The sequence below is a fragment of the Cuculus canorus genome, chromosome 3 (genome assembly GCF_017976375.1).
Source record: "Cuculus canorus isolate bCucCan1 chromosome 3, bCucCan1.pri, whole genome shotgun sequence".
In the NCBI taxonomy this organism is placed as follows: Eukaryota; Metazoa; Chordata; class Aves; order Cuculiformes; family Cuculidae; genus Cuculus; species Cuculus canorus.
In genome coordinates, this window is record NC_071403.1 from 17247941 (window position 1) to 17274039 (window position 26099).

Sequence of the window (26099 nt, forward strand, 5' to 3'; positions counted from 1 at the left end):
CCTAGAAAGTTTTTTACTGTTACATTACACCTAAAAAAGCTTCCAGGTGGGCATTCGTAATAGTCTGTCCCTCTCAGAAATTTTTGTGCGACTATGTTTTAAAATAACAAGTATCTAGATTGGCAGGAAGAATGTGTTTTCTAGCACTCTTAAGTGTGATTTACTTTAAGAACAACCTTCACTTGAACCCAATCAGTATTCTATTTTTACTTAGGATTTTAAAAATGGTAACCTCCTCCCTTCCCGAGGTTGCCTAATTTTAACAGCTCAGACCAGTTAGTACAGAGGCTGAGCTGGGACCAGATGAGATCTGGGTTTTTTTCACTTCCACAATCTTCTGATTTTCAGTGCTTTTTTTAATGCTTTATTCATATTGTTTCATGCACATGGTTTTATAGTTCTAACAAAGCAAATTAAGAAGACTTTGCTGGCAGCATGGTGCAAGGCAACAGTGGAGAAGATCAGGATTTCTTCTGGAGAAAATTTGTGTTTTACATGAAGATCATTCTTTAGCAGTACCAATATTTGTCTTCGCATATTTTATGTATCATAATCATATGGTCTATCGTGTAGCCATATAAGTAGTACCTCTATAAATCAGGTAAACATTAACAAGCATCTGTATGCCTGTTATAGTTGGAAAGATGAAGTTGCCACTACATGTTACCTTATTTTCAGCTGCTTCTCAATCTGCAACGATTGGAAGTGCAGGGAATTTTTCTGAGGATGGGGGGGATCCACTGTTTCTGGTGACAAATCAAAGTGCAGGATTGGCCAAAGTCACAGATTATTTCCTCAGAGCACCCTAGGTAGAAAACTCCGTAAGGAACTTGGTGGGAATGTCATCTTTTAGTTCTCTCAGGAATCCAATTTAAGCATCAGACTGCATTTTGAAAATGTGCAACAAAGAGAGTTAGTTAATTACTATGCAGAAACTTGTCAGTGAGCCTGAGCCCCCAGTCAGAAATTCTTTATGAAAGCCTTTGTTTAAAAATGTACTTTTGAGTACTTTATGTGTTGGAGAAGGCAAACTTTTAATACAACATACTCTTATCTTTCAGAGACAGAGGAACAGGAACAATTCGAGAACACATTACAGTGTTGTTTAGTGTCAAGGTATGACTTTGAAAATATTGAGCTCTATAGGTAAACTGTGACTAAAAATTTGTAGGGCAGGATACTGCATGCTTTGAGATGATGCTTAAATCGTGAATATTCAAACTCATTTCTGTTAAGGCGGTGCCTTCTACGTGCTTCCATTTAATTAAGAAATCTTGTAACTAACCTTGATGATAACTTGCCTTGGTGGAAGCAAACAAGAATGATAAACACTCATTAAAGATTAAGCAATATTATCTAGGGACCACTTCACCTCTAAGTACTGTAGTGTTTAATTATAGGTCACTGTTAATTAATCCAGAAGTGCTTCTTCTAGTTGGTTTGCTGTCAACAATAATTATATATATTGTTAAAGACCCAATTAAAAAAATCTTACTGAAATTCAATAGCACATTATAAATATACTACCAAGACATGCAAAGTGCAAAATTGGCTACTAAGATTCCCATTCACCAAGGATAAGTGCTTATTAATTGGTTAAATCAGACTTTTTAATGGTCACTTCAGTGAGTCTCTGCAAGTATCTAGAATAATACTGCTCTGTTCCTTAAGTCCAACTCAAGTTGTTTGCTTGCAGAAAAATGACAATTTAGGCCATCAAGAACTCAGTTTAAAGGTATTTGATGTAAATTGTTGGTAAGTCTTAGGCTCAAAGCATTGCCACATAAAGATGATCTAAACGTTGCTCTGCTTAGCGCTAAATTTTAGGTACCCTATGTAGGTACAGAAATCGGGGTACCAGCCAACTCATATTCCCCATTTTGTGTTTTGAGCTACATTACAGTCAGTTTTGTGACTAACTCAGTTGCTCTAAGTAACTTTGTTTTTCTGAAAGCTAACTGCATGTTTTTGAGACAGTATTCCTGTCTGAAGAGGTAACACAGGACATTGGTATGCAAAAAGGCCAATGCTTATACCTAACCAAGGCCATCCTCAAGCTGGCAGAAGGGAGACACACCTCGTGAGGAGGGCGGATAGGGCAGGCGACTCTAAACTGTTTAACAGAGTATTCAATTCCATATATGTCATACTTGGAATGAAATTGAGAGAATACAAGGGTCTCACTCTTCTGTGACAGCAGAGGTCATAGAATCATAGAATCACCAGGTTGGAAAAGACCTCTTGGATCACCGAGTCCAACCATTCCTATCTGCCTTTAAACCATGTCCCTGAGCATTTTGGCTCACCTGTCACTTGGAAGAAGAGGCCAGCTCCCTCCTCTCCACAACCTCCTTTCAGGCAGTTGTAGAGAGCTATAAGGTCTCCCCTCACCCTCCTCTGCTCAAGGCTAAACAACCCCAGTTCCCTCAGCCGCTCCTCGTAAGTCTTGTTCATTGAGGACCTCATCTGTCTGGTTGTTCCTGATCCCAGACCTGTGTGTTCCTGAAACCAGCTTCTGTGTCCACCTTCCTCCTGGCCATGAACACATTCTTTCATGTCTGCTCTGCAGCATTTGTGGTGATGTATAGTCATTGAGGGGTGGGGTAGGGTGCGATCTCATATATTTGTACATATTTTATTACTTTCTAATTATTTTCGTTATTGTTATTACTTTTATTATTTCATGAAAACTGTAGTTTTAGTTTCCAACCCGTGAGTCTTTTTCCTGACATTTCCCTCTCCCCTTTCCCTGCAGGGTGGGGTGGTGGTGGGAATTTTGGAAGCTCAACTGTATGGTTTTTTAGCTGCTGAAATTTAGTCAGGTGAGGCTAAACCTTGACACCCACAAAGACATCAGATTTGACACCATCAATGTCAGAGACTGTAACATCTAGGATTGACTTCCAGTCTTAGTTGTCTTGAGTAATTTCTCCTACTGGTCTAGCCAGCTGTTTTCCTTATAATATCCATGCTGCATTTACCTGAGAGGCCTGTCCCACTCTGATGAGGTGGAGAACTATAATCGTGAAGTACTTTTTAAATAACCTCAAGTCTTTCTCTGGTATTCATTATTTCCACAGGAGCCAGATTGGTACGTGGCAACCAGCACTGAACCAGGCACAGCTTTAAGTTTCTGATTATAAGTGAGGAAACTTGGGTGGCTCTGCTCCCTTCTTTGCTGATGAGTTTAGCCAAACCAAGCTCTGGCTCGCAGCCTTCATATCTCCCAATGGATGCATTAAAATGTGGGTAATATATTTCACAAATAATTATTTTAAATTTTAATATTAATATTTTATTTTTAGATGTTCTGGTTGCATATCAAAGCTAAATGTTTTCAGTAGTCCTACAGTGGATTTAAAAAGTTTTTCATGAAGAAAACAAATCATAGCTTTGTTCTTTGAGCTTTTCTGGTTGAACAGTATCTATATTTTGCTCTCTGCTGCTGACCAGCCACAGTGTTGGGTTTTTGTTTTTGTTTTTTTTTTTTTTCTGAAATAGTACAAGACATTTAGTCACTTGATTAAATCAAATAAAAAAGAAAAGTAAACACACATTCCTCAAGACAGTTGAAAAATGCCTATGTTTTGTTTATTGTTTTTTTTTTATATTTCATAGACAATTCCTCTTTCTGATGTCTCTCCTTAGTGGCAAATAAGGAACAAATAGGACCCCATCAGGGAAAAAGAAAATTTGCAACTAAGAAAATATTTTCTCCCTGAAAGAACTGATCCGTGTCCAGTCCTTGTGTTTGCAAACATCCAATTGTTTTTCAGACCAATTGTTCTTTAAAATCAATTTCTACTGGGAATTCTTACAGTCTTCTTTCGAAACTGAACCCAGCACTATATCGCAGAAGATTGCCACAAAACTCACTTTGCTGATGGCCATAAATAGTGTTGGTATTCGGATAATGCACTCTTTCTATTGGGGTTTCATTAAAATAATAATGCAGCAAATGCTGTGGAAATTAAATGAGTTTGTAATCTGAGTAAATGCTAGATGTGGAGTAATAATTTGGTTTAGAATAAAGTAAATTTGAATTGTGAAAAATAGCCAATAATAGATATCAATGTCTCAGGTCTTCAAACAAAAGTTAGAGGTTGAGGTTCTGAGGTGCTGATTGTACAACCAAGTGTTTAAATTTGCCTCTGTACCAAAGCAAAGAGTTTTTAGAAAGCTTTCTAGAAGGCAGAAATAAGGACAATTATACTGCAGCAAGTTTAACTTCTGTACTAGGCAAATTGACAGAAACCACTAGAAAAGAAATAAGCACAATAACAAGAATGATCTGGCTGATATAATGTCCACGGACAGTCAACAGTTTTTTTAATGAGGTTTACTCTTGAAGAAACCAAGCTGTCATGGAGTAAAACCAAAATATTCTGTATTAATAGCTTGTTAAAAAACGAGAAATGAGTGAAAGAAATAAGAATTTCAAAGACTGTTTGGCCATTTGGTTTTGTGCTAAAAAAGGGGACAAGTGATAAGGTAACAGAACTTGCTGATGGTACAGAATTGCTTGGAACTGTTAACATTTACACTGCTAGTGAAAAGATTCAGAACTGTCCCCTGCTGCTCAATGTAGATAACAAAGCTTGCAGATGAAATATATCCATAGGAAAAAAAAAATAGTATCAATGAACTGATAATTATTTGCTCTAAATGAGCAATAGCAATTTGGCAATGAGAGTTTGAAAGGATAAATTCCTGATCACAGCAGCTCAATCTTTACCCATGATGAAAAGGAAGAATAGGAGGAATAGAGCATTAGTACTTCATAAAAAAAAATAGAAAGAAAAGTATTTTCTTTTTTTTTTTATAGAAATGGTATATCATGCATAATTAATAATGCTCTGGTCCTGCAATAGCCATAGCACACAGTAAAACTAGAAATGTTAATGGGATGGAGGTAAAGATTATCAGAGGAATGGAATGGTTTCTGTGTAAGGAAATATTACATAGGCTAGGAGTCTTTGGCATGAAAGAGACAGATGACAGGTTGAGAAAATTATTAAATTACAGTTTTTCTTGTAATATGACAATGGGACAATAATTTTTCCAATTTAATTATGAAAGTTCACTTCCTTTACATGAGAACAAGAAGGAATTTGACAGATTCTTGAATACCAGGTCCATCAAGGAACACAATATACTTGCACAAAGTCTGTTAATCACTTATTTTCAAACAGTGAGGAGAAGCTAGGAACATAGTCACTTTTTCTTTCCTGTTCCTTATATTATTTCCTTATCCTTTTATTAGCCATTAATGTAGATAAGATAGATTAGCTGTGTTTTTGATAGGATCCAACATGACTACTCTTCGGCACTGAGTTGTAGTCCCTAACTCAGACTGACTTGCCATTAAAGTCAAGCTAACACAGTACTTCTAAAAATTCCTTCTCATACTGAATGGTGAAGCACACTCATCCATTTTCTGTAATATCTTTCTCTTTCAAAACAAGATCCTGGTGCTCTGTTCTGCGATTGCAGCAAATACAGTGGAACTCTGGTCTGAACACAAAATTGAAGCAGGTGATGCATTAACGCAGTTCTTTGTCTCCTTTCATGAAAATAAGCCTACGCCTCTTCTGCAATCAAAAGATATCTCCAGCATTCTCTGGGGTCTTTCAAAAGCTTTCCTGTTTTGCTGTTATTCACACAGTTATAAAATTCTGCCAACATTTATTATTTAAAATAGGAAAAAGCATTGTACGCATATGTTTACATGAGAAACTACAGACATATCCCTGATGACTGCTTGACCCCATGATCTGTACTTTCTTCTGAAACTTTTTATATTTTACAGTCTTAAAGAGATTAATGTATTTAGATACTATTTAGTGTGATAAGGGAGATAAGAGTATGAGAAAAAAGCATGGCACTAACTAGGTAATCCAACATAATTTTGAGGAAAATACCCTAGCCTGACTGCTACTTCAGGATGACCGTAATAAATTATTCTGGTATTGATACTTATGTGATCGATCTTTAGTATCATCACCTGTATAAATCGGATTAAAATGACCTTTTTCCTAGTGACCAGGGATACAACAAGCTACCATTAGCTTCCAGTCAGTGGAGATAAAGACTAGAGTACATCTGCTCGAACAGATTATCATGCACTTCCTTGCATACCAATAGTCAGCCTTCTGTTATTCCCGGAACAGTTTAAGCTTACATCATGGGGTGCTGTGATCGGCTGCAACATGCTTCTTCCCATACTTGACAAGGTGTTTTTGTCTTGATGCTTGGAAAGGATCTTTCTAGATCTTGCTGGTAGAGTTAACTGATGGATTTATGACTCACAAAACTGTCCCTAACAGAGTAGCAAATTAAATTGAGCACTGTTTTTATCAGCTGTAAAAAAATTCAACCTATTAAACATGTCTCTGTAAATGAAGCAAGACTGCTGAGATATGGTCTTTTACAATATGTGTTGTCTATCAGAAGCAGGAAACACAGGAGAAGCTGGTAGAGGAGTTTCTTTTTATGGTACTGGTAGAAGGTGTTTAGTAGTGAGTGAGAAGGCAGAAAGGGAGATATCTAACGTGTTGGGCACGCTTGTATCTTTATACCAGCTTAGGCTTTCCCCCTATGAGGGATTTGTTATGAGATAATACTTATTCTTTCTTGCTGAGCCTAATAGTGTTCAGGTTTGGGTTTGGTTTTTTTTCCACAGTTTTTGATTCAATTATGCCTTGACATGCAATGTTTTATTTTCTAGACTTACCACATGAGAGAGAATGAAATGACTATATTTCCTGGGCACAGGACTGATCTGGTAGGCAAGAGGCTTTGGCTCAAGAAAAGGTCTTGCAAAAAAAAAAAAACTAGTATGAAGCTGTTGAAAGGAGAGAAATTAGAAACCTACTCCAAAAGAAAAAAAATATGCATAAAGTGTATGGAAATTTACTATCTTTACGGTGGAAACTAATTTTTTTATACTACTTTTCTTAACAATTTCTTACTTTACTTTTTCAGAAGAGGTGGGTGTTGCTTTTGTTTTTGGCAAGAGACAAATGACAGTCAGTAGGACTTTTATGGACCTGATTGACCATACCCTGAGGCTTCCTGATCTCTATGTGTGATAGTAACTGTCATTAACAAAGTTAATGGCTGTGATACAACTTAGTTCCAGTAAGAGTAAATTTAACTTAATTCCAATATTTTCTTAACAAAATGTAGGAAAATTGGAAGTAATATCATGGAGGCTGTGTTTTTCCAGGCCTTGCAATGCATGGAGAATTATTTAAGTAATTTAAACACTTATATTTTCTGTATGATTGGTCTTTTAGCTTCATTTACTTTTAGTAATAAACTGCTGTTTGAACTCAGAGAAATTCTGTGAAATACCTCTTCTGTCAAAAGTGCTTTGAGAAGAAGGTTATATGTCAACTTTACAGGTGTTAACCTCTCGTCTTCTAACAAGCTTGTTTCATGCTTTTGATAGATTCCCTTTTCTTTCCTATTCAGCTGATGACATTATACCTGTCATTGTTTACAAAGTGGATTCTGTGTGTGTGCAGAAGCAGTTTTTCCCAGCACTGTTGTTGCTGGATCCCTCCATTGAATCTCACACAGCTGTGGCTACAACCAATAAGCTCCTTTATAGTTTATTCAGTAAAATATTACCAGTGCGATATTGCCATTATTTAGATCATACTTTATTCGTTGTACCACTAGTCTTCTTATCTTAGATATCTTTTCTTAAAACTTAAACAAAGTTTTGTTACTGTTATTTTACATCCTTTCCAAAGAGTTTTATGCCAGCTGGGCATTATCGCTACATTTTTAGAAATGCAGATGATGCAGGCTAAGGATATGGAAATATTTGCTCTAGTTCTTTCAAAATGCTTTATAACTCTTGTTTGTATTGTTCAGTTGCCCTTCCTGATTTTGACATTTTGTTATTGATAAATTTCAAGGGAAATATCAATTAGACGAGTTCTTAGTGTCCATTCCAAACAGAAAATTTTTGAATACTTTCTATTTTCTCTGAAGACAGGTATATTTTTATTGTTTCAAGAAGCACTAATTGTGAAGTTGTTCTCATGTTTAAAAATTTCTTTTTCACTTTCATTAAGCAGCTTTAGAAGTTGCTATATATTATTTAGTAAGTTTGGGACCTTGCTTTTCTATGAAATGCCAATTACCTCTCACTTCCATTTATTTTTCTTTCTTGCAGATTTGAATTTCTGGAAGAGTTTGCTGTTTCAGTGTACTATTCTACAAGGCCAAATGTATTATACATGTGTTACTCTGCATGCTGAATAGAGCTGGGACTGTTTAACTTTCAGAAGAGAACACTCGAGAGGACATCTTAACAACATTTTTAAATACCTGATGGGAGGGAGTAAAGAGCCAGAACTTGATTTCTCAGTGTTGCTCAGTGAAGGGATAGGAGGCAATGGGCACAAAATGACACACAGAAATGACATTTGAACAGACTTTTTTTTAATAAAATGATGATCAAACGCTGAGATGGTGATCTCCGGAGACGTTGTAAACTCTCTGTTCTTGGAAATACTCAAACCCCAACTGGATATAGTCCTGAACATCTTGCTCTAACTGACCCAGTTCTTCCTCTGGGGTTGGACAAGGTGTTCTCCAGAGGCCCCTTCCTACCTCAGGTATTCTATGGTTCTATGATACTCCCATAGAGAGCAAAGAGAAACAACTCCTCATAAAAAGGCAAGTAATTATATTTAAGACTGATTTGAGCACCACTTCAGTGTACCACGGGGCCTTAATAAACTACATTCAGATCCTAACAGTACTTTCAATGAGATTCTTTGATGTGGCAAATATTTACACACGAAGGTATTAGAGTATGTATAATCCACACAGAACAGGAAGAATCATTCCATGTATAGTTATAAGTTTATCCAGTCTAGAAAGCTGAATCTGCATTTTCAAGACAAAACAACTTAGGCTGAGTAAGAAGAAAAAAAATCTAGAATTTATTAGTTTCTGGAACGGAAATCTGTGATATGGCAAAAGTTCCTTTTTGTGTAGTGTTAGAAATGGTGTTGATAGCCTGTTCAGGTTTATATTTTTTAATCACAATACTTAATATGATTCCTAAAATAGGCTTCAACAATTCAAGTCACACTGTACAAATACTCAGTTAAAGATGACCCATTCCCAGAAAAGAATACACAGCACTGATCAAAATAATAAGACTGGAGTTAAAAAATGTTTTCACAGTATAAAAAGGATCAACTGTGCTTATGTTACTTCCAGTTTACAAGATGCATCCTTCATTTAGGGTACAGTTACCCTCTGCGTAGCACTGATCATGATTACAGATGACAGGAAAGGAGAAGCTGGGCCAGAAAATCTGTTTTACATAATTCCTACTGGTTTCCCTTCAGTCCAAAAAGAACCCTAAATGCTCAATGTCTCTCTGATCTTCTGCACCATTTTTTAAAAATCACATTCTCTACCAAGTTATTATTAACCTAAGCACCATTTTTATCCTCTGCCCTGGTGACCGTTTGGCTCTTGCCTGGTCTATTTTCCTCAGGTTTCCATCCTTTCCATTTCTGCTTTCTCTCCATTCTGATCTTCCTAGTCCATCCCACCTCCCGATTTCATTCTGCTGCTTTCCAGTTTTCTCGTGTCCTCCACGTCCTTTGCCTGAAGTTGCTTTCCAGTCTGCTACATGTATTATCTTAAAACATAACCGTTTAGTGGAGGACTGTTGTGTTTATAACTGCCCCTGGTTGGTAACTACAAGGTAAGAAGGGAGAAGCTACTTATTTTATCTTATACAATACCACCCTCCTCTGGCAGTTCCTCCTTGTTTCCCTCTGCATTTCACTGGTGGCTGCAGCAATATATAGGTAGCTTCTGCCTTCAAAATTCAGAAAGGTTGAAGAACATATATTTTTATTAGGAAAATATAAACAACAGCACTGTATCTTCTTCCTTGCCTATATACTTGGTTGTATTAGTATGAGGGCTTATTTAGCTCCTTTTAAGACATTTTTTTCATTCCATCTCCTCCTTCTTCATTGCTACGTTCAGTTTCCCACAGTGTTTCCCACCTGCCCCGTGCTACAATATAATCAGGGCCTTTCCTGAAGACAAAGCAAGTTCCAGACACCAGATTGTGTTGTCGACTGGACTTGATGCTCTGCTCAATGCTTATGGAAGAGGATGCGTTGTGTGGATTCCACCCACTTCAGCTTCGAGATGACTTGGTGGTGAACTGCAGGTCTCTGGATGTCCTCAGCTTTCTGATCTAGAACAGCAAAAGAGAAGCACCTTCTGGGATACATCAGTTTTTTGCACCCCATAGACTGTCAGACAGTCAAATGGTTTTGGAGGAGCTAGCTGAGTATCCTGTTTGTCCATCCAGGGCTGCCTCTTTGCTATGAACTTGTTAGAGGCAAGACAAGATGGTGGCTCAGACCCTGTGCATTAATACTGCAGACATCAGATTCCTCTTACAGTTAGGTTATGAATACCTCTCCCCTCTGCCATGCAGACGTCTACTGTAACCCTCTGAACTTCCTATCTTACAGACTCTTTCTGTTCATCTTCACTCCAGCCGCTTTCTGCATGCCCCTTGTCCTGGCCTCTGACCATTGCTTGTTTCTTTCATATGTGTCTTTAACATCCCCTGTCCTCTGTCTTTCAGTCAATTAACACCTTACTAATCCAACTCAGCCCACAGGACAAGTAGATCAAAGTAGATGAACTGACATGAAATTTGCAGGCTGTCACTCCTCTTGCTCTGTGTGTATATTTGATCCTTCTTTCTCGCTTTTATCTGCGTGGCTTTTTAGACAAGCTGTTGAGGAGTAGGGATACTGTGTGTGTAGTATACAGGTCCCACTTTCCTAAGTGCTGTGGTAATAAATATAATAAAATCTACTGTTATGCTATACTTGAAGATCATCAGAGGCTGCTTTTGCCACATCTTGAGGATGCTAATGGTAACTATCTTGGTTGAGATATGTTTGGGGTCCTGCTTGTGAAACTGACCACCTTTGTTGGCACTATCTCCTCAGGCTGGAAGCTTTTTTTTTGGATTAGATGTTTTCCTGGGTACTGGCTTCCATGAAAATCTTTCAGGACCATTTTATAGACTAGGACTTTAAAGCAAATACATCTCATTGACCTGTCGGCCCCCAGGAGGACATTAGAACACGTGACATTGGGTGGCAGCTCCAACTTATTTCCTCAAACAGCTTGAATAGGTTGAGATGAAAGAAAGAGTGTTTGAAGTGTCTTTGAAGGGATGTCACTGCTCTGTATTTCCTCCATTTATGACAGATGCCTCTGTTTTCAGTTTGAATGACCTTTTTTGAGAGCTTCCGTAACTTGTATAGCAATACTCAAAGTTTAGCCATGTTTACATGCAGCTGGTAGTGAAGCCACAGCAGCGCACACTCAGCCTTGCTCTTGAAAGTGAGGCAAGAAAAAACTAAGCAGCCAGGCAGCCCAAAGCTCCATATTACTTTTTTTTGTAGTGGCTGAATTATCTAGTTCAAAGCAGGCATGTTTATCCTTATTTGAAGCACAGAACACATGGAGCCCTAGGTAAGGGTGGTAGGAGTTAGATCAGGGGAAGTCCATGGAGAGTTGTAGCAGCTGTCTTGTCTTGCCCCACATTCTCCACGAGGGTAAGCATGCTCATGGTATGTGAAGAAACTCCTGCTTGCTTGGGACCTAAGTTTTCTCTGAAAATAATTTGTGGGTGCTCCACGAGGGCTACTTGCTCAAATGCCTTTGAAGTTTTCATCAAATGCCCCTGCTTTGTAGGAATTCTGTCTGTAGGGCATTTGCTTTACCCTAGGAAAGTGATAAGCATATGGTTGTCTACGTCAGACTAGAAAAACAAGGTGAAAGCCACACCCTTTCCTACTTTCATATTAGGAAATCAACATCTTTTTGAGAACAATGCAAGGAGATGACTTACTAAGATGAAATTCTTGACCTGGCGTTGTTGCATCTTATTTGGTACAATGTTATCTGGACAGCTGATTTTAAACCAGAGAACAATATTTAGTAAGAAGCAAATTTTTTGTTCTAAGGGCTTTCATGGATAAACTTGTGGGATATCTGTGGCTGATCTGAGTTTCAGGTCAGGGTTACAGATCAGATATAATAGTGCAGGGTGCAATACAAATTGTTGATAGTCAGCCTTTTTAGTTGTCAAGTGGGGCAGTTTCCCACATAATCATTTTCAGACCTGTAGTTTTGGAATTAGTGCTGTATGGATTTGGGGTCAGATTTATGTCAAATCTATACCTGCAACACAGAAGTTGAACACAATTTGTACCACAGAATACATTTAAGTGTGAGATATTCCCTTTCATGGAAATTCTAACACTGTGTTAAGATACGGAGAGATCAATAGCCAGTTCTGAGAAATATTACATGTGTTTTTAAACTCCATGCTGTAAAATGTAGCTTATATAAGTCAGTGAAATCTCCAGACAAGTCAGACAGTATGACACATGAAGGTCAGAAAATAGAAGTTAATTTGCATAGATTAAAGGACTAGGTTCTTGGTATTCTGGAAGTCATTAGAAAAAATCCCACTGTGATTAGCAAAAATCCCTCATGGTGACCAGAGTTTCATCCAGAAGTACAATGTGAAAACAATTGTAAACACCCCAATAAACCTACCCAGGAAAAAGAGGGTGGAATGCAGATGTCATAATGAAATAAAATGGATCATAAGGAAGAAGAAATGAGAGGAGAAACAGAAGGACCAGTCCTAGTGAAAACTTTGTAATAACAGTACAAGAAATAACACTGATAGGAAGCGATGGAATGAAGTGCTATGTATATCCATTAAAAAATCAGAAAACAGAGGTAATTTTTACCTAAAATATCCTAGAACTTTGCTAAGCCAGGCAAGAGAATGGGAGAGACAATCTGAGAACCAATCTTACAAATATTTTACAAATCCACAAATAGGACCGCTGTCACTATATCGGCTATGAAAAGGAGCTAACATACTGCATGTTCTTTCTCAATGCCACTTTTTAAATCTAGAAACGGGTTTCTATTGTGCTGCAATATGACAATCTGATCAAATTTCCATCATTTGTAATAGCTTCTTACAAGTATTCATTTTTCTAATGCAGTAACAAATAGTCTAATCACATATGTGACAGAAAGATTCCTGAAAAGAAGGTAACATAGATTAAGTAATATGGTAAAAAACCCTACAAATACATTAGAATTCTGCCAGCAAGACTTTTGATACTGATTTCCTGTTGCACCTTGGAAACACTGCTTATCCAGCAAATTTCACAGCAAAATAAATGAGTAAAACTGATGAAAAAAAGCATCTCACTACTGAATTTATAGAACCTGTACTGAAGCTATGTGCACTGCATGTCTCCTGGGCACAGAGAGGATAAAAATAGCATTCACCGTGAGGAGGGATACTAATTGCATATACCTAAATCTAGAGGTGTAAGTGATTTACTTGGCAGAACCAGCTTGTTTGTAAAACAAACTTGGCTAGTACTGCTTGGATGGATGAAAAGCTTACAACAGATACATATCTTCTTATTCAGTATTGCAGGGCCTAGTAAAAGGTATAGGAAGGCTTCTGTAATATATTATCATTACTTCAAAACTGGGTCTTTATTCACAATAGAGAAGAAATGTTTTCAAATTATATTTGCTTTACTGCAGAAAAGCAGTTAATGTCACATAAATTTAAATTTTTATGTATTATGCTACATACTTAATTTTATTGCATTGCTTAAATTATGTTACTTTCCACAAAGAATTGTTTGCTATAGAAGATTTGTCAGCTTAAGTGTTTTGTAAGAGTAACTGAAAAGTCCCACGTGAGATTTAATAATTTTCTCCTACAGAATTCAGATACAATGCAGACAGTTCTACTTAAAACTAGTAGAGGCTGAAGGGAGGACTTTTGTTGAACAGAAAGATAGCTTCTCCTTCCAGAAAATTTCACAGAGCCAGCAACATCAGATAAGTATCTTTTATTTGCATTACTGATTTGTGTCTCATAACCCTCTTAGACTGGATTTGTGCTTTTTTAGTGAAAGTGCAATGCCTTTCAGCTCTTAAATTAGCTTTATTCTAATTCCTATTAGCACACAACAGATGGAGAACTGAATCTGAAAGGTCCTGTAACTAAGTGTCCCAACTGCACTCTTAATAGAGGACTTGTTTCCATCACCTTTTTGTCTTGAGTTCTACAAAACATTGCAAAATTGACTCAAAATACATGATCAATCTCATCAAAAATACTGGTTCCACTTGGGGGCAAAGTGTAGCATGCATGGGTTTGTATGACTGGAGCCCTGGATATATAATTTTCTTAACTTATATTCATAGTTTTGTACTTCAATATAATAAATGTATTAGTCTCTTTAGATTGTCAGCTACAATTTAAAGAGACAGAAATCTTAGAATGATATATAAGTGTCACAGACATGGCATGAGTAATACACTAAGCCAAACTAGCTATTCATTCTGGATTTGAATTTGTTTTGGACTGTGACCGGATTCTAAAAGTAGCTTGTAGTTTCATAGACATCTTAAATATTTTTGCACTAGAATTTACATGCATTTGTCCTTTACAAAGTTTGGCACAAATTTAGGATGGGCCTGTATCACGACACACATTTTGTCAGAATCTCCTTGAAAATATATAGCTCACTCATGGCATTTTTCACAGACTACAAAAAATAATGAAAAGAACAGAAAGAAAAAGGTTCACTAAAAATATTTTTGCTGAGATGCTTGATGAAGGTGAAACCTACACAGTCCTACACATGTTCTTAATACATAAAGCAATATAATGGAAATAATCGGAATATACATAATTAAATTCCAGAAAATAAATTTCCATTAAAATACTATCATTGGTTTCAGTGATATAGCAAGTAATTAGAATTGCTTCTACTGTAGTTTCTTTTGTTACACTTACAGAGACTTCATTACAGAGAGAAACATCTAATATTAGGGAATTCTTATGCTTCTGAATATATTTTCCACTTCATAATATACATGGGCTTTGTGAAACTCACATGAGAGCTGCTGAAGCTTTAAGGAATGTGAAAATATTGTGCAGCACTTGTTCAGTTTTCCAAGTGGTATGGCAGAAAACTACTTTCTTCCCCTTGTTTTTGCAAGGCTTGTGTCGTGTCCGGAGATGCAGAATGGATACTTTGATACTAACAATCAGTGCTGAAAATGCCACCACTCACTGCAAAATGCATTCTTCCTATTCACAAAGTAGATAATATTAATTCTTTTGAAATAACGCAAACTGGACCGTTCTGCTTTAATTGTGCAATCAGTGCTCCTGTTGAAGTTCTTTATGCTCTCAAGAGAATTGGTGTGTAGTGTTCTACACCCATGTTTGTATTTTATGATGTTGTTTACCTTTTAGATGCTTCTTAACTAATTTACAGTGAATGTGAGGGTGAATGGTTATAAAACTGCTGAGTCCAGAATTCCAATCTAATGAGAAACCGCAAACATATGAGAAAAGTGGCAGCTTTTCATTCCCACAGAATCTACTCCATTATTCAGGAGACTGCGTATTGCACAAGGAGGAGAGGTAGATGACAAAAGCCAGAGAGCTGCACAAAGACACTGGCTCAAGTGGAGGGGGAAAGGAAGATACAAAGATACTCATGGCACGTAAGCAAATTATTCTGATCTCTAGTTCTCCTTGGTAAAGATATTAATCTAAACTGGACAAACTGAAGAGGCTGACTTAAGTGACAGTTGAGATCACCTTGTCCTACTGAATAAAACAAACAACACTTTTAACCAGGATTATCCAGCTGATGTTTCTGGATATGTAATCACTCACATTCTGCAAAATGGTAAACAACAGGCCTTCTTAAAAGGGAGGCTTGTCAACAGAATAGTAACAAGCATAAATACAACAAGACGACTTCCCAGAACCAATCTAGTTTGGCTCTACACTGTTTATCTCACATAGAAAGCTTCACAGTGCACAGGGACATCTAATGACTGAATAAGAGACTGCAACTAAACATTTTCCTCAGGCTACTTGAGCACATGGGATAAGAAGTGTACACAGGGGAGGCTGGGATAGGTGCAGGCAAAACAGGTGCTCAGGAAATTACTTCACTTGTATTGCCTTACCTAATGCGAACAAAACTGAGTGTTCCCTGAGTATGAATCCTGAATGAGGCTGTAGCCAAGATATTCCTGACCAATGTAGTATTAAAACTCATTGAAACAGCTTAAAACGAACAGCCTCTATCCATCATATTTTTGCCACTAAACAGTGTGTACCTTTAAAATGACAGGTTGTATCTATATATACAATAGATTGTACTGCTTAGATATGAAAATGTCCTCACCAATCTGCTTAAGGGATAGGGATTCAAGGAACTGTAATTAGGATAGTAGTCTGGGAGTTTATGAAGATGGTAAAGAGTTTATAAATTCTGTGTTCATCTACAGACGTGTGTATGCGATCTTCAGCAAAGTCCTTCAGTTCCCAGGGCTGTAGTCAGGGAGGATTAAGAGCCTAATAGCCTTGGATGATCTGGAGTTTTGTTGATTAGTCTAACTCATTTCCATGAAACTTTCCTGTCTCAAGGCAGTATTGAGAGGATGAACACATTTAAAAGTGTGCTTCTATGATAGTAAGAGAAGTACTACAGACATTTCAGAACTGGAAGGCTCATTTGTGCATGGTTGCTGACCCTCCCTATACCTTCAAAACATGCTTGACCTCATCATAGTAATATAGATTTCCTTTGTTTCTTAGGAGAAAAGGTTTTCTTCAGTCTTTTTTTACTTAATAGACAAGATAACTTCAAGTCAAAGTTGACAATTTGAATAAAAGCAGTACCAAAGAGACTTTTAGCTGGTCAGTTATGATTTCATCAGGAGAAGACTCTTCAGTTAGTGAGAGTTGTTATAAAAGATTTCATAGAACTCTGTTATTATTAAGAATGCCTGTCATTGCCTGCTTAACTTTTAATGTTGTTTTAGGATTTATATAACTGTCATTGACCAGAAAAAAACCAACAAAAATCTCTGACAGATTTTCTCTGCGTTGGACATGTCAATAGAATCTGGGGACATCTTCTCATATGTTATGGGCTTCTGCGTTGCTCTTAAGTCATTGATGTAATGTTTCTCCTTAAAATTTCTCTTTCCTTATAAAAATCTATTTGAAATTTTTTCTCCTGAGGAATAAAAGGAAAATGCTGCCTTGAACATTCTGTATGTGTCTTTCTCTTATAAAATGGATTTTCGAGAATTATCAATATCATCTCTTCAGTAATTCCTGAAGCATGGGTGATAACTTATTTGTAGAAAAGATAACAGTTGTTTTAAATTTGTTTACAGAAGACTAGAATAGGCACCTTAATTTTGGATTCAGAGAGATTTTTTGAGCTTACTTGCACTGTTCTAATTTGTGCATGTTTTTTCAGACTTGTCTCTCTAAAATTATTAGAAATCTTGCAAACACAGAGCTGTAGACGCAGACAGGAGAAATAAATATAATAGTATGGAAGTGCATTTATATTCTGGCGCAGAACTATCAATTTGTCTGTATGGCTGATTATTAAAAGACAAGAATGAATTTTAAAAAGGGAACTATCTCATATTAAAAATAATTATTTTCTGCTGAGAATGATCGAACTGATGGCAACAGTGTTGTACTCCTGATTAAAATTTTAAAAGGTTTTGTTCTGCACAGTGGCAAATGTGTTCAGCCACACCATCTAGCATCAGAACAGAATTTGTCCCAATGTATTTATCTAAAAATATACACTGATATACTGGCTACTGGAAAGCATTATTGCTTATATCTATTATGTTTGTGTATGATTAAGTAAATAACCTTATGGGAAACTGCTGAGGGAATTAGGAAGTTGCATTAAGATAATAAACATAATTAATGACTGATGTATGCAATGCAATCAGTGTTAGAAGAAATAATTTGAACGTCTTGTATCTCTGTTACTGAGATCTGACTACAGTCACCAAGAGACGAAAACTTAAGCATCAATAGGACAAGGTTAGAGAATAACCCAAACAGAAGAATTCATTCAGCAGAAACAATGAAATTATTGTATCAGACTGACAACCCACAATTTTAATTTAGTTACAATAAGAATAACCACTTCTACTTCACTTATGAGGTTGAAACATGGACAGGCATAGTCTGAAAAGCAACACAGAATTACTGTAGAACTTGTGCTTGCCATTACAGGATCATTCTGCGCATATTATTGAAACATACAGAATGCCACCAAGTCTCATGTCTTAAATGTGTGTCTTAAGTGAACTGAGTTAATTGAAAAGCAGGTTAGACATGTTATATCAGAACGGGGGTGTTCATACTACTCATATCACAGCTAGTAAAAAGTTCAGAGAAGCTGGAGGGTCAAAGGTTACTTCATAGAAGGAAAAATATTAAGATTCTACGTAACTGTTCCTAGAGACAGGTAAAAAAAATGTGGACACTTCTGGGTGTATGTGAACTGTGTTCCTTGCAGTATATTCAGCACGAACTAAAAATAGACCTAGGAACCTCAGAGTGGAGTACTCCTGTGGATTCAACAGGATTTATGCTTAGAAGTATCTGTATTTGCAATTGCAAATAAAATTGGAGAATACTTTTTAATTTAATTTCTTTCTTTTTTTCATGGTTGCATTCATGCCTCATAGCTTGGAGATGAGTAAGTTTACATTAATTAGAGTAAGAAGAAAGTTCATTCTTTAAAATTTTGGTAGCTTAGTCTAAATATTGCTAGTTTATTTGCTGGTGCTGCTACTATTCAGCTTAGGATATGTTAATGAGGAATCCCTCGAACTACCGTATGTTTGAGAATGTGCATCTTACTCATGCATCTTACTTTGTTACTGTTGGGAAGAGTGTCCACCTCCTTTGTTAGTAACATGTTCTGAGTTTGATATAATATGACTTTGTAGATAACCTTCCTCTTCAATGGGATTTTAGTTTATTTTTTTGAAATTTGATTACGTTTCATAAAGCTGAAAGTATATGTTATTTAGTTTATGATAGGAATTAAGATGCTGGCTTAATACTTGTTAAATAGATTGGTTGAATTGGCATAAAATTTCATTAGCAGAAGAGAAATTAGTTGCAAATATGATTATCATTTCGAGCTTTTTATCATTGTCCAAACCATATTAATGTTTCTAGTTGGTCAGATTAGGATGGCTGCAATCAAGGAGCTGTACAAAACAAATTGAGTTCTATTTAAATATTTTCTTTGTAAGTCACTTATCATGAAAAAATTAAATCTTTTTTAGATCTGTTTGTAGCACGGTAGGAATAGATTATGATCTTTAATGTATTAATCAGAATAAATATAGCATACAGTTCTTAAATAATGGTAAATATAAATTACTTAGCATAAGGCTCAAGTAAATTGCTTTTTTTTCCTTACTGCAATTAAAGGTTTAGTGAATGAATCAGCTATGATTTTACATACATACAGCTATTTAGAAATGTACCACCTTTAATACTGAGTTCTCTGATGTGATATTTGAAGCTCTTTAGCACTGTAACATTTATACGTTTGAAGTGAATCATAGAATGATGTAGGTTGAAAGGGTTCTCTGAAGATTGTTTGATCCACCCCTCCCATCAAAAGAGATATTTTTGGTGGTTGCACTGGACTTGTACCAATCAAATTTTCAATATTTCTAATGATTCCACAATATCTGTGAGCAACTTCTTTTAGGACTTAACCACCTTCATGGCGATGTTTTTTTCCTAATATCTTGTTGGAGTTTCCCTTGCTGCAACTTTTGCCAGTTTGTTCTCGTCCTTTGCTTCTGCCTTCTGAGAACAGTCTGGCTCTGTCCTTTCTATACTCTTCCAGTAGGTAGTTGTAGACAGCAATAAGATTCTCCTTGAACCTTCTTTCCTCTGTTGAATTAATAGGTACAAGTAATCGTGTGATGCTCTACTGAAGTAAAGTATGTTCAGTAGATTTTGTTGTTGCTGTTTTAAAATTAATCTCGAGTCTGATTGGCCTGGAGAACTTCATGGTCTTTGCCAAGATCTGACTTGTTGTTATACTTCAGGGGAGGACTGCGACACTGCCATCTTCCTTCCACTGTTCATTCTGTAAATTGATACTGTGGGTTATTAACCTCTATTAAAAATATTTGGGAAATTAATGATGCAGTTGTTTTTGTAGGGGTTGTTGTAGATTTAATTATATTTGTTTGCATTTCTAACATTCCATAGGACACATCCTGAGGTGATCTGAGGCTCTACTGCACCGTGGTTTCACTGGAGCTTCTCGCAGAGATGTAATGCGCTGGAGCTATGTTTCATCTGAATTATCTCTGTCCCTTTGGGATATTACTGGGTTTACAGTCCACTGTAGCAAGGAAGTAACTATATGAAACACAAAGGCTTTGAAGAAGGGCTTAGACACAACCCAAATGGTATCATTTGGGTTGCCTGTTACCTATTAAAGAAGAGTTTAGTCTGAACTGCTGGAATGCTTAATACGAGTTGGAAGTAATTTATCTGAGCACATTGTGGTAAACCTCTCATCTGTTAGATCTAAAAGCCTGCATATTTTTCTTGTAATTAGAATTTCTCAATAGCATATGCACAGATTAGGTACATATATTATCTACCATTTTCTTGCCATTGAAGGAAAATTCATTATGTAAATATTTCTGTTCTAGTACAAGCTGATGTGATTGTAATAATTTCTTGAGATTGTTTCCAGCACCTTGCAAATTCTTGGCTTCAGGTTGTTTATTTTCTTGTGTTATACATTTCTTAGTTATTAAAGGTAAGTGGAGACATGTCCATGCCTTGGAAAACTAGGAGCTGGGTAAAGTACTTATCCACATTTTCTAGATTCAGACTTGCATTTTAAAAATGGGTTTTTTTTGTCATTTTTTTCACCAAACATTTTATATAACAGAATTTCTTTATGCAATTGTTTATGGAAAGTGAAGTTTTGGTTAATGAAATCACTTAGTTTAACAAGAAAGTAAAATTTAACTCTTTATGATGGCTGAAAAAAAAAAGAATAATGTTTGGAATCACTTTTTAATTTGAAAGATAACATGTTGAGAGTTTTCTGTGATATCTCTGTGTCATAGAAGAAGAAATCTGTCAAATCTAGTTCATGTTTGTGTTTGTCTTTTTCTTGTTTTCTCTTCAAGGGCAATACTTTTAACTCCTTGGCCAAGAAACTGAACACTCAAATATCACTGTTGTTTAGTATTTTTTATTTTTGGATGTCGTGAGAGATTGAGGTGATGAGACTTTTCTCTGTGGACTGGCAAAGATTATTGCTGTGAGATTTGGTAGGGTGATGATTTTGAAATTACTGCTCTTTTCCTGAATTTGAGGTCATGAAACAAATGAAAGGGACACAGAGATGGTGATGTGTAAGTGTGACAAAACTTTAGTACTATGCAATTTTTCCAGAAGAATAAATAACATCATAATAAATAACGTAATTGCTACTTATTTTGCATCACATTTTAAGTTGAGTGCAGGCTTGCAGTTTTGGATGGCAAGCAAATTATTTTCAACATGCAGAGACACATTGCAGCACTTTACAGATAAGATGAGAAAATAAATGAAAAAGATGTAGAACTGAAATCTATATTTTCTAATTTTTTTTCAGAGATATGGGATGTGTTTTCTGAATGCTGGCTCACACCTCTTAAAATTTACTTTAAATAAATTGTTACTCTTCAGTCTAAGTTTAAAAAAAGCGAAGGATAGCCTTTCCTCAGAAGAATTTGCGAGAAGAAAAGCAATAAACAGAGATCAGATGAACCTAGAACACTGACTTGCTGGAACTTTATTAATGACAACATCAGGCCAGTTCTGCTGCTTTTTGTTGCTAGCAAGATCTTAAGATTCATCTAAGCTTTTTAATTCACTCTTCAGGTACCGATGCTTTGTTTTTCACGATGTCCGTGTCACTCTGCAATGCTAAAAGGTATGAGAAATAGTGCAAACACATGAAAGAAATGTTCAGCATGACCCAGCATTTAAAAATATCAGCTATCTTTCCTAATCTTCTATTCTAGTGGCTTTAATTTACTAATTATTTGAGTTACTGCTTAATAACGTTTTCTACAATTAATATTATTTATTGAGTTCTGACTATTGTATAATGTTACATAGGAATGTATTTCTGACTCACAGGCAGTACTGCCAAAGAGTCAAATCATGAAGTCTTTCCGTTAAGGTAAAAAAATATTCACTGTATTTCTAATTTGAACTTTCTTGCACTAAAATCATTTTTAGTTTGACATTTCAACAGCTCTTAAGACACTAACTCATTCATACCAAACCATTCCAGTGCTACAGCATTTATCCTAGGCACTTTTTTTAGGCACTTTTCACTGCAGGTCACATACACATAATGTACGCCTCCTTGCATCAGACTTTGTGTTCTTAGCTATATTAGTTAAATGAATTCTTAAACTTCAATGACTTGGTAACTATTAGTGTTTATGTAAGTGAAAGTTGAATCAGGATCAGTATTTCCCTTAAAGGTTACTGAAGAGAATTTGTTTTGTGATGAATATGCATTAAAAGCTTCAGCAGCTGAACTGTGGAATTACACCATATTCTCAAAAGACAGGAGGGGAAAATTTCTTTGTTATGTCTATGGAGCTTGAATAGCATTTGAATAAATGGTAGAGTCATTCCTATGTTTTTCAGAGTAAAAAGTTTTTCGTCTTTCTGAATGTGAAACAAAAATGTTATATTCTCCCACATAAGAAGTGTAAACTAGTTTGACAAATGCACAGTACACAGTGTTGCAGTATTTTCAGAAGGGAGATATGATAACTTGTCTCTAACACATGAGATTAATTTGATAATTTATTTTAAATATGTCAAATTCAAGTATACAGAGCCCTTTAACCTTGGTTTGAATGTGAATGTGCAGTAAAATATAAGTACCTATTTTTATATGCCTGTGATGGCCTGTTTACATACCCTAGAATGTCACAGTTCTCAAGAGTTCAGAGAACTGGCCCGTTTGTTGCATCCTCCAATATGCAAATGAACCAGAACAGAATTAAAAGAGCCAAATGTTTTTCATATTTACCAAAGTACCTCTAAGAAGATTTTCAAAGTATGATTTTTAATGTATTTCTCAACTGCTTTGAGGAAACAACCAATATGTTCTTAAAATCTGTTAAATTGGATCTGTACGACTGTTATTAATGGCAAATTTAGGAGATATGGGGAGATACCAGGAGAGTTACAGTTCCTTGCTCCTCTAAGCTGCACACAGCTCTGTTAAAGTTGAAGTAGCTGCTGGGAATTACTGAACGTTGGTTGTATTGTTACTGATGAACATGTTTGAAGACAAAGCACAAACCTCTTTGGTGTTACAAAACTTCCCTTATACTTCTTATCAGATAGCAAATGTGAACCAGAGTTCAGGCTAGACTAGGGGAAAAGCTGATTGTATCAAATCATCCCCTGAAGAGCCCTGTCAGATGGACTGAAGCATCCCTCAAGGCCTGCAGAATTTCAGCTGTGTTGGCTTATGCCACAAACTGAAGAACTTCGGAGAGACTGGAGATTCTGGAAATGTTAGTAACTGTTTTAAATAACAGCAGCAAACTACAACAGTTTTCATAGCCCATAAGCTGACATCTTAAAGACATGTCATGCATACTACAATGTCAGATAAAGCTTTTCTTATGAAAGAAGGAAAATTTAGATATTAATAAACAGATTCCTTTGACTGATATGGGAAAGCCTTTATACAATCATAGAATGCTTTTGGTTGGAAGGGACCTTTACAGATCATCTAGTCTACCCCCCTGCAGGAGCAGGGATATCTTTAACTAGATCAGGTTGCTCAGCGCAACCTGACTTTGAATGTTTCCAGAGATGGGGATTCCCCTACCTCCCTGGGCAACCTGTCACAGTGTTTCATCACTCTCATTGTAAAAAAAATCTTCCTTATATCCAGTCTAAATCAGCCCTCCCTTATTTTAAAATCATTAGCCTTTGTCCTATTACAACAGCCCTTGCTAAAAAGTCTGTCCCCATCTTTCCTATAGGCTTCCTTTAAGTACTGGAACACTGCTATAAGGTTACCCGAGAGCCCCCTCTTCTCTAGACTGAACAGCCTCCACTCGCTCAGCCTGTACTCATATGGGAGGCACTCCAGCCCCTTAATCATCGCTGTAGCCCTTCTGTGGACCTGCTTCAAAAGGTCTGTGTCCATCCTGTGCTGAGGACTCCGGAACTAAATACAGTATTCTTGGTCAGAGCAGAGTAGAGGGACAGAATTGCCTTCCTCGACCTGCTGGCCACATTTCTTTTGATGCAGTCTGGTATATGGTTGGCAGCCTGGACTGCGAGCACACATTGCCTACTCACCTCCATTGTTTTCTCCACCAGTGTACCTGAGTCCTTCCGTGCAAGAAGAATCTATCTCGCAATCACATCATCCTGCAGCTGATATTGAAACCAAGGATTTTCCTGACCCACTTTCATTTCATGAAAGATCAGAAAGCTTCTACTTTGTTTAGATCTATGGCTTACAATTTTGTTGAATTTGTTCATTCGTAAAGCTATTATTTAGTGTCTATGGTACAGACATTAGCAGCTAATTTACACATTTATATTGAAGGTCAAATGTTTAACATAATATTTAGTATCAAAACCATTTTTTGAGGGGATGATTTTTATGCATTAGAAGAAATAAGTTCACCACAAGAAAAAAAGAACTGACAGCATAAGGAGTTCACTTTTGGTTGTGTTCCACTTGTGTTTATTGAAGAAATATGTATTTGCTGTTGCTTGAAAGGCAAATTCTTTTGTTTATGATATTATAGTCGAGTATTTTCTCAAATAAACTTAGATGACTAGTGGCTTTGCAGGATTAATTAAAAAAGGTGCTTACTGATACATAAGCAAACACAAAAACCTTATTCAAAAATTAATAGTTAAAACAAGAACTCTAAAAATTATAAGTATGGTTCTATAACTTAGTCATAGGGAGACAATTGAATTTCAATGTCTGTTATTTAATTATAAAGTTGATTTTTCTGCTTTAAAGTCTGTTATATAACCTCCTTATTTGTGAAATTCGTACTTGAGCTCAGTTGTGTAGAAGGGTAGAATTCTGAAAATCACTGCTTAGAAGGATGGCTGAAACCACAGTTTTGCCATCTTGAGCCTGTTGTAACAGGATATATTCCATCTGCATGGGCTGAATGAAGCTCTGTTCACCCCATACATAGAAGAAAAGGAACAATAAAGGACAACGAAATAGTCAGAGGTACAAGATTGTTGCTGTAGGAGAATACACTAAACATGATCTCACAGCCTGCAAAAATAATACCTGGGAATATTTCCTCTTTATTTCATATAAGCAGGAAGGGATATCCAATGAAACCACCAAGCACCACGTTCAAGATAAATAAAAAGAAGAACTGCTGATCAAGCATAATTAAAGTATCATATTTACTGTATTGGGGAACTGCATTGGACAAAAGATTATATAAGTTTTAATAATAGTTGGATGAATTTGTGAAGCAGCTGTTAAGCATGGTAGCCTGTCTAAAACTTGTGACTGAAGAAGTCCCTCAACACACTCTTTTCAGGAAGCTGTAGAATCCACTATGGGAAAGATCAATCTTTATTTATTCATTTTGTTTCTTGTGTTGTTTCCCGAAGCATGGTCACTGGCCTGTGGGCAGAGAGAGTATGTTGGGCCTTTAATTTAATTCTGTGTTCAAAGATGATTTTTTTTTAACCAGCTTTGCATGTCTTTGTGACTGGTATGATCTCTTTAGAATACATCTATCGATACAGCTGCTTCTTTCAAAGACTTCACTGCTATGAACACAAAGAAAGATTGGAATGAAATATTGTTAGAAATCCAGGATGTCTATAAATAGTTATGGTGTAGAATATTAACACTGTTTTCTTATACTGTGCAGAAATGTATCTATAATTGCATTAGTGGAGAAGTTTCATGTGGAAACAAAAAACATTTGCAGAATATTCATGACATGTTCCTGGTTTCTTCTTTTTCTAATCTGCCCACCAACAGTAGTTCAGCATTGTCCTTTAATTATAGTTTAGTTTGCCT

General features: G+C 36.3%; 1 long non-coding RNA gene across 1 annotated transcript; it reads left to right on the forward strand.

Moving 5' to 3' along the window:
• Positions 1-1075: 1075 nt before the first annotated feature.
• On the forward strand, positions 1076-8693 carry LOC128851608 (uncharacterized). The gene is made up of 4 exons (XR_008448961.1): positions 1076-1116; positions 3081-3245; positions 6728-6784; positions 8189-8693. It is a non-coding gene; the product is annotated as an uncharacterized LOC128851608 (long non-coding RNA).
• The last annotated feature ends 17406 nt before the right edge of the window (positions 8694-26099 follow it).